This window comes from Oncorhynchus keta, chromosome 4, assembly GCF_023373465.1.
Source record: "Oncorhynchus keta strain PuntledgeMale-10-30-2019 chromosome 4, Oket_V2, whole genome shotgun sequence".
In the NCBI taxonomy this organism is placed as follows: Eukaryota; Metazoa; Chordata; class Actinopteri; order Salmoniformes; family Salmonidae; genus Oncorhynchus; species Oncorhynchus keta.
The window spans coordinates 19683026-19697117 of record NC_068424.1 but is presented as its reverse complement, the minus strand read 5'-3'; the positions used below and the strand labels follow the sequence as shown (position 1 = coordinate 19697117).

General features: G+C 40.2%; 1 protein-coding gene across 2 annotated transcripts in view; it reads left to right on the top strand.

Annotated features, from left to right (window-relative positions):
- LOC118382565 (dipeptidyl aminopeptidase-like protein 6) overlaps positions 1 to 14092 on the top strand; it is a 337979-nt gene that overhangs the window by 67283 nt on the left and 256604 nt on the right. The window lies entirely within an intron of this gene.

The window sequence follows — 14092 nt, the reverse complement described above, 5'->3', positions numbered from 1 at the left end:
CTTCAAAGGTAAAATATGTATTTGAATGTTTTTGCGAAAATGTTTCCTGCTGATGCTAATGCTAAATGCTACGCTAGTTATCAGTACTGTTACACAAATGCTAGTTTGCTATGCTTGAGAAGCATATTTTTGAAAATCTGAGATGACAGTGTTGTTAACGAAAGGCTAAGCTTGAGCATATTAATTTCATTTAATTTGCGATTTTCATGAATAGTTAACGTTGCGTTATGGTAATGAGCTTGAGGCTATGATTACGCTACCGGATCCGGCATGGCTCAGCGCAAGAGGTTAAGCAAGGGGACACGTCTGGCACTGCAGGATTTGAGTCCCTGGCGGCGTAGTGTGTTACTGATGGTAGGCTTTGTTACTTTGGTCCCAGCTCTCTGCAGGTCATTCACTAGGTGTGGTTCTGGGATTTTTGCTCACCGTTCTTGTGATCATTTTGACCCCACGGGGTGAGATCTTGCGTGGAGCCCCAGATCGAGGGAGATTATCAGTGGTCTTGTATGTCTTCCATTTCCTAATAATTGCTCCCACAGTTGTGCCTAGTTAAATAAAGGTCAAATACAAAAAAATACAAAAATATGATTCTAGATTACTCATTCTATTGGATGTGTTCAGAAGAACCACCAAACCTCTGTGTTAGTCTGGACTGAAGTTTGTATTCGTGCTGACATCAAATCAAAATCAAATCCAATTTTATTGGTCACATGTGATTAGCAGATGTTATTGCGGGTGTAGCGAAATGCTTGTGCTTCTAGCTCCGACAGTGCAGTAATATCTAACAAATTACACCATATATACCCAATACACACATCTAAGTAGGAATGAATTAAGACTATATACACTACTGTTCAAAAGTTTGGGGTCACTTAGAAATTATCTTGTTTTTGAAAGAAAAGCACATTTTTTGTCCAAATAACAAATTGATCAGAAATACAGTGTAGACAATGTTAATGTTGTAAATGACTACTGTTGCTGGAAACAGCTGTTTAACAAAAAAGTAATATCTACATAGTCGAACAGAGGCCCATTTATCAGCAACCATCACTCCTGTGTTCCAATGGCATGCTTTGCTTTGTCTGTGGATCTATTGGGGCGGTAAGCCAATTGAAGTGGGTCTAGTGTGGCAGGTAAGGTAGAGGTGATATGATCCTTGACTAGTCTCTCAAAGTACTTCATGATGACAGAGGTGAGTGCTATGGGGCGATAGTCATTAAGTTCAGTTACCTTTGCCTTCTTGGGCACATGAAAATCAAGGTGTGTTTTATGTCTCAGTTTTGGATACTGTAGAACTGGAAGAGGTGTGTGTGTGTGTGTGTGTGTGTGTGTGTGTGTGTGTGTGTGTGTGTGTGTGTGTGTGTGTGTGTGTGTGTGTGTGTGTGTGTGTGTGTGTGTGTGTGTGTGTGTGTGTGTGTGTGTGTGTGTGTGTGTGTGTGTGTGTGTGTGTCACCGTTAACTGCAGTGAGGGTCAGAGAGGTCCTTAATGCAGTGCTGTGAGTGTGTCTGTCATATCCCTCCTCTCTGAATGTGTCCCCCATTTTCAATTGCTGCAGAGTTCCTCTCCGGCGGCGGCTGAGATGTTTTAATGCATGGCCAATTGTATGCATATTATAAGGAGATAGGTTTGAAGGTGAATCTCAGCTGCTGTACATCTTTTGTTCTCCTTTGTCTGTCTCATTAGGGATGCGGCATGTTAACCAGAGTCAAGCCTAGATGTTCCCACTTAGAAACCTCTCCAATGATATCTTTCTGATATACTAGCTACAAAGAGCAGGATGTGTTATTGCATGCTCAGATTAATATGTAAAATAGAAGGTTACGTGAGGCAATTTCCATGGAGAATGATGTAAATTACCCCCAAACAATGGATTAAAGGCCTTACATCAGTGCATACATGCTGTGTAAAATCTTAAGATCTAGGCTACACATCAGTACACTGACATGCACATTTCAGAGAAGTTTTCACAGCACTTTTAGCTGTCTACCCAGTACAATTATGGGAATTGCAGTCGCTCACTGATTTTTACATTCATTCAGTCAAATGAAAGGGATTCTTGATAGGAGTATTATTTTGTATCCACTTAAATAAATACCCACACCCATCTGCTCGACCCAATCTTGTCGTTAATTATTTTATATACATACCTGTCCAACCTGTGTGTGTAGTAGGGTCATTTGATATGCATATTACTGTATATATACCTCACATGCGACCCATAAGACTATGTAATTAGCCTATTAAAATGTTATTCTGACTCCATAAAGATAATACAGCAATATCCAAGAGACTATAGTTGAGTTACAGTAATAAGCCATCAAGAAAGGTCTTAAAACAAGTGTATTCAATTAATATTGTAAAATGACTGAAATGACATGCAAGACAAACATAAGTTACAAAGCATTAACAAGAATTACACAGCATTATTCTAGGCATGATCAGAGAGGGAGGGTGAGAGAGAGAAGTCAGCCTGAAAGGCCATGTTCAAAAGTCCCTGGGGTGGAGAGATAAAGAGAGAGAGTGTATCTCACCAGCGCAGGTCAGGAACAAAAAAAAAAAGAAACAATGAATCTAAGATCCTTTTATAACATCCAAGTTTTTTTGGATTCAAAATCTGATGTGTTGACCAATAGTGTTAATGTGAAATTAACCTCCAATCAGATATCAGACCAACAGAATGTAAAGGCAACAGAAACTCTGTGTCACAGAAGTGAGACCGAATGAAGGTTGGTGAGATAATGCACCATTCCTAAGACGACACAAAGGAAATCCTTGCATACAGTGTAAAGAGTCACTTCGGGAGCTGGGCCGCCCTACACGGGCACATCACTGGCATACTGTTGTAGTAGATTCCATAGCATAGTGTCTGTTGTTCTCATGGGTAGTGTTGCTCTACAGAGGTAGCAGGGACTCGCCTGTGAGAGAAGGGAGGTCATAAAGACAGTACTGTGCAGCCGTCTTCATCGACCTGGCCAAGGCTTTCGACTCTGTCAATCACCGTATTCTTATAGGCAGACTCAACAGCCTTAGTTTCTCTAATGACTGCCTCGCCTGGTCACTAACTACTGGTAACTACTACTTCAAATCAGAGGGCTTTTTGTCCGGACCTCTGGCAGTCTCTTTTGGGGTGCCACAGGGTTCAATTCTCGGGCAGACTATTTTCTCTGTATATATCAATGATTTTTGATCCATCTCTATGCATACGACACCATTCTGTATACATCTGGCCCTTTATGGACATGAGCTTCAACGCCATACACCACTCCTTCTGTGGCCTCCAACTGCTTTCAAATGCTAGTAAAACTAAATGCATGCTCTTCAACCGATCGCTGCCCACACCCGCCCGCCCGACTAGCATCACTACTCTGGACGGTTCTGACTCAGAATATGTGGACAACTATAAATACCTAGGTGTCTGGCTAGACTGTAATTTCTCCTTCCAGACTCACATTAAGCATCTCCAATCCAAAATTAAATCTAGAATCGGCTTCCTATTTCGCAACAAAGCCTCCTTCACTCATGCTGCAAAACATACCCTTGTAAAACTGACTATCCTACCGATCCTTTACTTCGGAGATGTCATTTACAAAATAATACACTCTACTCAGCAAATTGGATGCAGTCTATCACAGTGGCATCCATTTTGTCACCAAAGCCCCATATATTACCCACCACTGCGACCTGTATGCTCTCGTTGGCCTGTCCTTGCTACATATTCGTCGCCAAACCCACTAGCTCCAGGTCAACTATAAGTCTTTGCTAGGTAAAGCTCCGCCTTATCTCAGCTCACTGGTCACCATAACAACACTCACCCGTAGCATGTGCTCTAGAGGTATATTTCACTGGTCATCCCCAAAGCCAACACCTGCTTTGGCCGCCTTTCCAACCAGTTCTCTGCTGCCATTGACTGGAACGAATTGCAAAAATCGCTGAAGTTGGAGACTTATATCTCCCTCACTAACTTTAAGCATTAGCTGTCAGGGCAGCTTACCGATCACTGCAGCTGTACATAGCACATCTGTAAATAGCCCATCAAACCAACTACCTACCGCATTTGTTTTTGTGTTTCTGTTCTTTTGCACCCCAGTATTTCTACTTGTACATCCTCATCTGCACATATATCACTCCAGTGGAAATGGATCATTTGTAATTACTTCACCACTATTGGCCTGTTTAATGCCATACCTCTTTACTTCATTTGCACACACTGTACATAGATTTTTCTATTGTTTTATTGACTGTACATTTGTTTATCCCATGTGTAACTCTGTTGTTTTTGTCGTACTGCTTTGCCTTATCTTGTCCAGGTAGCAGTTGTAAATGAGAACTTGTTCTCAACTGGCCTACCTGGTTAAATAAAGGTGAGAGAAAAAATAAATAAATATTGTGAGTACATCCAAAGGAAACCAGGAAAGACTGGCTTGAACTTAGTGTGAGTAGGTTGATATGGACAAAAACCCATGTTGCGATAAATTTCCTGAATTAATGCGATAATGATAAATAGAATGATTCATTTGTTATATTAATGTGCACTACAGTTTTTGTATTTATTATCCTTTAAACTACTACGACTATTTTAATGGTTGTAACCATCAATTGTCACATTAACAATAACCCATATTAGTCTATTTATTTTATTTCAAACTTCACATTTCTCTCGTATAGGCTACTTACAGTGAGGGAAAAAGTATTTGATCCCCTGCTGATTTTGCATGTTTGCCCACTGACAAAGAAATGATCAGTCTTATTTTTAATGGTAGTTTTATTTGAAAAGTGAGAGACAGAATAACAACAAAAAAATCCAGAAAAACGCATGTCAAAAATGTTATACATTGATTTGCAAGAAACGTCTGACCTCTGTGAGTGCCAACAAGGGTTTTGCCACCAAGTACTAAGTCATGTTTTGCAGAGGGGTCAAATACTTATTTCCCTCATTAAAATGTAAATCAATTTATACCATTTTTGACATGCGTTTTTCTGGATTTCTTTGTTGTTATTCTGTCTCTCACTGTTCAAATCAAACTACCATTAAAATAAGACTGATACTTTCTTTGTCAGTGGGCAAACGTACCAATTCAGCAGAGGATCAAAATTTCCCCCCCCTCACTGTATCATAATGAATGATATCAGCAAAATGCCTGCGATAAGTTATTGGTATAGTCTGTGTCGATAATTTTCGCTTTCTCGTCTCAGCTCTTGGTGACCTCTGTACACACGTGATTCTCTCATCAAACTGCTAGTGTAGTTTTATTTCAGTCATCAGCATGACACATAATTAGCAGTGGAGGATTAGATGTAACTTCTATTTCAAGGAAAATGTCACAATTTTTCAACGTCATTTTCATCATCTCCAGCACCACTCCAACATCAACATACAGTGCTTACACCCCTGGCTTTTTCCACATTTTGTTGTGCTACAGCCTGCATTTAAAATTGATTACATTTAGATATTTTGTCACTGGTCTACACACAGTACCCCATAATGTCAAAGTGGAATTATATTTTTACACATTTTTACAAATTAATAAAAAATGAAAAGATAATGTCTTGAGTCAATAAGTATTCAACCCTTTTGTTATGGCAAGCCTAAATAAGTTCAGGAGTAAAAATGTGTTTAACAAGACTCATAAGTTGCATGGACTCACTCTGTGTGCAATAATAGTGTTTAACATGATTTCTGAATGACTATGTCATCTCTGTACCCCACACATACAATTATCTGTAAGGTCCCTCAGTCGAGCAAGGAAGGACATCTTTTGGTTGACTTGCTTTGAACATGGTGAAGTTATTAACTACACTTTGGATGATGTATCAATACAACCAGTCACTACAAAGATACAGGTGTCAAGCATGGTGGGGGCTGCATCATGTCGCTTGTCATCAGCAAGGACTAGGGAGTTGTTTAGGATAGAAAATACATGGAATAGAGCTAAGCACAGGCAAGATCCTAAAGGAAAACCTGGTTCAGTCTGCCATCCAACAGACACTGGGAGACAAATTCACCTTTCAGCAGGACAATAACCTAAAACATAAGGACAAATACCGACTGGAGTTGCTTACTAAGATGACATTGATCGCATACAGTTTTGACTTAAATCGTCTTGAAAATCTATGGCAAGACCTGAGACTGGGACGGAGATTTGTCTTCCAACAAGACAATGATCCAAAACATAAAGCAAAACTTACAATGGAATGGTTCCAAAATAAACATATCCAGGTGTTAGAATGGCCAAGTCAAAGTCCAGACCTGAATCCAATCGAGAATCTGTGGAAAGAACTGAAAACTGCTGTTCACAAATGCTCTCCATCCAACCTCACTGAGCTCGATCAGTTTTGCAAGGAGGAATGGGAAAAAATTCAGTCTCTCGATGTGCAAAACTGATAGAGACATACCCCAAGCGACTTACATCTGTAATCGCAGCAAAAGGTGGCGCTACAAAGTATTAACTTAAGGGGGCTGAATAATTTTGCACGCCCAATTTTTCAGTTTTTGATTTGTTAAAACAGTTTAAAATATCCAATAAATGTCGTTCCACTTCATGATTGTGTCCCACTTGTTGTTGATTCTTCACAAAAAAATACAGTTTTATATCTTTATGTTTGAAGCCTGAAATGTGGCAAAAGGTCGCAAAGTTCAAGGGGGCCGAATACTTTCGCAAGGCACTGTAACTCTGTATTTAATTATCAATACATTTGCAAAAATTTCTAAACATGTTTTCACTTTATCATTATGGAGTATTTTGTGTAGATGGGTGAGATTTTAAAATTTTATTTCACCCATTTGGAATTCAGGCTGTGACAACAAAATGTGGAGTAAGTCAAGGGGTGTGAATACTTTCTGAAGGCACTGTATGTGAAAATGGCACGTTTCTGTGTTATGTAGTAAAAAATATAGAGAAAGATTAGTGTTTCCAATGACATCATCAACCAATTAGCAGGCAATGCTTCCTCATAATTGGTTAAAATCACACGTTGCACACTGATGTCATTGGAAACATTTATCTTCCTCTTATCTTCTTTACTAAAAAACAGAAAAGGTGTGGCATTATTAAATGCGTGGCATGTTAAATTTCCCTTTAAGGTGCTTTGCTGACTTCCATTTGAAGTTGATTTCAAAAGAACACACCATTGTTCTCTCTTTCTATACACAGTGATGAGTGACATGTGACATGATCACATTAGCGTTCACGTCTAATCTTATTAATGTATACATGCACTGCCTACCTAGGCACCACCTTATTTCACACAACAAGACTGTAGCGTAACACGGTCCCATCTGTTTTTACTATGCTGCAGTGTAAAGTGTGTTATCTATGTGCAGCTCCCCTTCTCAACAACCAAGGTAGTTTTTCTGCCTCACATGCAGTGCAGGTGGACACAGAGCCCAGTGAGGCTGACTTAATGGATGACTGTGGCGTCCCAGCCTACCATCTCCACATCCCACCGTTTGGGCAGATGCTCCCTGGCAGATACCCATACTCAGGCTCAGACACACAGCCCTATTAATTAGGCCCCCTACAGAACAGAACAGATAATAGGCGTAGGTTCTAGAAAGGTGCTGCACAATATAGGAATGATGCTACTGAAGTTAAATTGGTTTATAGTGTTTATATAAAGCTGCTTCTCTGGATTGGGTTAAAAAAATATATAATCCGACATAATTGAGAAACATACAGTTGTAAATCAGTAGTTGTGAAGTATTTTTTTTGTATACTCATGGATTAATGAACATATAATTTATAAATGCCTCATGAGCTTAGGCCAACTGTTTTACCCCACCAGAACCCCAAATATAAGCTTGTTTTACTCCAATGGTTGTCAACAAAGTACATTTTAACAAACACTATATAGTCTGAAAACATAGTTAAAACTATATAATTGTTATATAATGTATGACCAGTCTTTGCATCCATAGCTCTGTCTATGCATTTGAGTGGTTGCATTTCTCCAGCCCCATCCCTCAGCTTTTTACCGAAACAGGGGCCAGGACACACTTGTTGTATTATTTCTACTGCTGATTAAGGTATTAATGCTGTGTTCAGGGGAGCCTTTTGGATTTAGTGTGGAAGTCACAGTCAGGATGTGATAGACATGAGCTTTTGGTAATACTGGCAGTGATGAATGTGTGTAGTTAGTCCCTCACAGGGAGAAATGTTTCACAATCTCTCCAGATGAGTCACACTCCACACTCATATTGCCCTTTTTAGAAGCTAATTGGGGAATTATAGTCAAGTCCCACACTTACCATCAATTGAAAAATCATGCTGCTTTCTTTGAAAAATGGTAAACCTTTATTTCTCACTGGCTGGAAGCAAGTTGCACTTTGCGACAGCTTCAGTAATCAAGGTATTCAATAAAAATTATATCATCCTTATGAAGTAGGCCTCTTTTGTCTGAAACAACAAGTCGCCATGGCAACAAACTATATTATTACAATTTCTAAGCAGCATGTATCAAAAGATTTGAAATTACGAATGATGTGTAATGCCAACATGGTGGTATACTGGTGGTCAGTTGCCACAGCCCTATGATGTAAGAAGAGAACACATACACCCTCAGGGTACCACTCACATATGTATCCCCAGACAACATTGCTGTGCCTCAATCAAATCACATCACCCTTCAGGTGCAGATGCATCTGAAAAACTCAAACATTTAATTTTCCTCGAATCCTCATCCGAGCACGAGAGAAGCTTCCGAGTGTTGTTTGATAGATTTGGACCAAAATGGGAAGGGGCTCGGCTCATATGCTGTCAGCGCACTCAGGTGAAGTTGTATCTAAGTTGCCACCTGGAGCCTCCTAAAGGTCAACGTGCCACTTAATCAAACATCAGGCCACCAAGCCCCGGTGTCAGCTGGACTAGGCCTTCACTATCAGGCAGAGATTCAAATTCACCCCCATCTGCTCAATGAATTGTACCGTTTGCAACAAAATGGCCGACATTAAGATCACTTTATTGGTCAATCGCACACAAGGTCCAACCGAAATTTAACCCAACCCCAATACCGGTCACATGTTTTAGAACACCTACTCATAGGGCTAGAAAATAAATTCCACAAATTAACTTAAGAGCGCACACCTGTTAATTGAAATGCATTCCAGGTGAAGCCTCATGAAGCTGGTTGAGAGAATACCAAGAGTGCAAAGCTGTCAAGGCAAAGTGTGGCTATTCAGAAGAATCTCAAATATAAAATATTTAGATTTGTTTTAACACTTTTTTAGGTTACTACATGATTTCATATGTTATTTCATAGTTTTTATTTCATAGTTTTTATATTCACTATTATTCTATAATGTAGAAAATATACAAAATTAAGAAAAACCCTTGAATGATTAGGTGTTCTAAAACTTTTTGTAACGATGTGCGCTGAGAGTCGAGAAGCAAGTTCAGGGAGTGAGTGTTTTAATAAATAAACGTAACATAATACTAAACAAGAAAACACGAACAACGCACAGACATGACACAGAAACAATAACGCATGGGGAAGGAACTCGGGGAAGTGATGGAGTCCAGGTGAGTCTGATGACACGCAGGTGCGCGTAACGATGGTGACGGGTAGGCGCCATAACGAGAAACCTGGTGACCTAGAGGCTGAAGAGGGAGCACACGTGACACTTTTAACCGGTACTATGTATGCATGCATGCATGCATGCATGCATGCACTACCGTTCAAAAGTTTGGGGCCACTTTGACATGTCCTTGTTTTTGAAAGAAAAACAAATTTTTTTGTCCATTAAAATAACATCAAATTGATCAGAAATACAGTTTAGACATTGTTAATGTTGTAAATGACTATTGTAGTTGGAAACAGCAGATTTTGTATGGAATGTCTACATAGGCTTAACAATATTGAGTAGCTTGGGTGAATAAAGTGCCCAGAGTAAACTGCCTGCTACTCTGTTCCAGATGCTAATATATGCATATTATTAGTAGTATTGGATAGAAAACACTCTGAAGTTTCTAAAACTGTTTGAATGATGTCTGTGAGTAATAACATAACTCATATGGCAGGTGAAAACCTGAGACAAATCCAACTAGGAAGTGGGAAATCTGAGGTTTGTAGTTTCATTTAAGTGATTGCCTATCCAATATGCCGTGTCTATGGGGCCAAATTGCACTTCCCAAGGCTTCCAGCAGATGTCAACAGTCTTTAGAAAGTTGTTTGAGGCTTCTATTGTGGAAAGGTGTCGAATAAGAGCTGTTTCAACAAGTGGACTCGGCTGAGGCCAATCAGTTGATTTCATGCGCGGTCACGTGGGCACGCCGTTCCTGCTTTTTCTTCTGTAATGAATACGCTATTGTCCGGTTGGAATATTATTGAATATTTATTATTAAAAGACCCTAAGGATTGATTGTAAACATTGTTTGACATGTTTGTACAAACTAATGGAACTCTTGACTTTTCATCTGGATTTTGCGCTCACGCATTATGCCTTTGGAATAGTGAACTAAACGCGCGAACAAAACGGAGGTATTTGGAGATAAATATGGACGTAATCGAACAAAACAAACATTTCTTGTAGGAGTCCTGGGAGTGCATTTCGACAAAGATCAGCAAAGGTAAGTGAAGATTTATAATGCTATTTATGACTTTTGTTGACTCCACAATTTGGCGGGTAACTGTATGGCTTGCTTTTGTGGCTGAACGCTGTTCTCAGATGATTGACTATTGTGCTTTTGCCGTGAACGCTTAGTTTAAATCTGACACAGCGGTTGCATTAAGAACAAGTTTATCTTTAATTCTACGTAAAACATGTATCTTTCATCAAAGTTTATGATGAGTATTTATGATATTTGATGTGGCTCTCTGCAATTTCTCCAGATGTTTTGGAGGCATTTCTGAACATGGTGCCAATATAAACTGAGGTATTTGGATATAAATATTAACTTTATCGAACAAAACATACATGTATTGTGTAACATTGAATCCTGGGAGTGTCATCTGATGAAGATCGACAAAGGTTAGTGATTCTTTTTATCTATATTTCTGCTTTTGTGACACCACTCTTTGGTTGGAAAATGGCTGAATGCCTTCTGTGACTAGTTGCTGACCTAACATAATGATATGTTCTGCTTTCTCCGAAAAGCCTTTTTGAAATCAGACACTGTGTTTGGATTAACGAGAAGTGTATCTTTAAAATGGTGTAAAATACTTGTATGGTTGAGGAATTTTAATTATGAGATTTCTGTTGTTTTGAATTTGGCGCCCTGCAATTTCAGTGGCTGTTGGCGAGGTGGGACGCTAGCGTACCGAACGATCCCAGAGAGGTTAAAAAGACCCATTATCACTAACCATCACTCCTGTGTTCCAATGGTACATTGTGTTAGCTAATCCAACTTTATAATTTGTCATTTATAATTAGAAAAACCTTTTGAAATTATGTTAGCCCAGCTGAAAATTGTTGTTCTGATTAAAGAAGCAATTCTGGAGCATTTGTGGGTTCGGGTACAATGCTGTGTACTACTCCCTTCACAGAACAGCGCAAACTGGCACTAACCAGAATAGAAAGAGGAGTGGCAGGTCCCGGTGCAGAACTGAGCAAGAGGACAAGTACATTAGAGTGTATGGTTTGAGAAACAGAAGCCTCACAAGTCCTCAACTGACAGCTTCATTAAATAGTACCCGCAAAACACAATGTCAACAGTAAAGAGGCGATTCCTGGATGCTGACCTTCTAAGTAGATTTTCTCTGTCTGTGTTATTTTGCCCATCTTAATCTTTTCTTTTTATTGGCCAGCTTGAGATATGGCTTTTCCTTTGTAACTCTACCTGGAGGGCCAGACAACAAAAAATCAAATCAAATCAAATGTATTTATATAGCCCTTCGTACATCAGCTGATATCTCAAAGTGCTGTACAGAAACCCAGCCTAAAACCCCAAACAGCAAACAATGCAGGTGTAAAAGCACGGTGGCTAGGAAAAACTCCCTAGAAAGGCCAAAACCTAGGAAGAAACCTAGAGAGGAACCGGGCTATGTGGGGTGGCCAGTCCTCTTCTGGCTGTGCCGGGTAGAGATTATAACAGAACATGACCAAGATGTTCAAATGTTCATAAATGACCAGCATGGTCGAATAATAATAAGGCAGAACAGTTGAAACTGGAGCAGCAGCACAGTCAGGTGGACTGGGGACAGCAAGGAGCCATCATGTCAGGTAGTCCTGGGGCACGGTCCTAGGGCTCAGGTCCTCCGAGAGAGAGAAAGAAAGAGAGAATTAGAGAGAGCATATGTGGGGTGGCCAGTCCTCTTCTGGCTGTGCCGGGTGGAGATTATAACAGAACGTGGCCAAGATGTTCAAATGTTCATAAATGACCAGCATGGTTGAATAACCAGCATGGTTGAATAATAAAATGTGTTTTTCTTTCTAGAACAAGGACATTTCAAAGTGACCCCAAACTTTTTAATGATTGTGTGTGTGTCATCCATTAGAAGAAGTCAAGATAGTGAACAGACCTAAAGCTCAATATATGGCCCTGTCACATGTATAATGGTTTGACGAAGGTCTACTTAAATGTTTTAAGCCATCTGTTATAATCTGTCACTAATTGCGTTTTTATATTTTAGATCCTAAAGAAAGCGTTACTGTCCTTGTCCAAACATCACTATCTGTATGCAATATCTGTTGAAATCACTTTGTTTTGTTACCACTGTCACCATGTGTAAAAACTTTACCCCCATTTCGTGGTATCCAATTGGTAGTTAGTCTTGTCTCATCGCTGCAACTCCCATACGGACTCGGGAGAGGCAAAGGTAGAGAGCCGTGCGTCCCCTGAAACCCAACCAAGCCGCATTGCTTCTTGACACAATGCCCACTTAAGCCGGAAGTCAGCCGCAACACTGTGTCAGAGGAAACACCCGTACACCTGGCGACCGTGTCAACGTGCACTGCGCCTGGCCCACCACGGGAGACACTAGTGCGCGATGGGACAAGGACATCCCTGCCGGCCAAACCCTCCACTAATCCGGACGACGCTGGGCCAATTGTGTGCCGACCCATGGGTCTCCCTGTCACGGCCGGCTGCGTCAGAGTCTGGATTCAAACCCAAAATCTCTAGTGGCACAGCTAGCACTGTGATGCAGTGACTTAGACCACTGCTCCACTCCGGAGGCCCTGCAGTGACATTTCCATAATGGTTAGATAGTGTTCCTGAGGAACAAAGTTTCCCCCTCCAACTGTTGGATAACATAACATGTTTGATAAGAGAAGAAAGGATAGGACTTAGGCTATGTATTGCTTTTTAATAAAGGAGTTAGACTTATGTTTGCCTTGAGATGTTGGCAGCGAATGGGCACTTGAAGTTCACAAAAACTAATTGCTTTGCATTCTCCCTCTGTCAAGATTCACTCACCCTTGCATATAGAGTCCATTCGTTTTTTTCCTGAGAAATATATATATTTTTATAGTTCTTCTCAGTTGCCTATGAGTTACTCAAATTCTAATTCAGCACTTCCAAAAGTCATTACTGTGTGTTGGGTGTCACACTGGACTTTGTCAAAGAGCTTTCCAAATGAGTCCAGTCTAGTTTTCAGCCCTTTAAAGATGATCTGTTTTGTGGCAAGGGACTCAGGGAACCCAGTCATCTTTCAGCCCAGGGCAGAAAAGCTACATTACCATTAGGGCTAATACAGTTTGATGTGGCTCATTGGATTTTCTTAGGCCATTGCATTACACCACTATTTTCAATGGCAAATTGGTTGTGAGGTTGATCTCTCCCTAATGGTCGGTTCTAATGCAAAGCTAATGTACTGGTCATCAAAGCCTGCCTCTTGAATTTAAATTGCGTGTGCTTGTGCACATGCGTGTCTATAGACATAAGATGAATGAACAAAGATGCTTTCAATGTCAGATAATCAACTAGAAAGTATTTTAACCTAAGTTGTCCTATGAGCAAAAAAGACTTGTCCTACGTTGTCAGCCATTAACAGATGCCAGAGTACATTCTTTCAGGATCATCTACCATATTAAATGCTTTTCATACATTGGAGAAGTAGAATAAATGTGTTTCACTCAGGAGAACAATCGCTCTGTGGCTGAATGTCACCCCCCAGTGCTAAACCTCACCCTCTCCCTCGCTACCCCTCCCCAGTGCT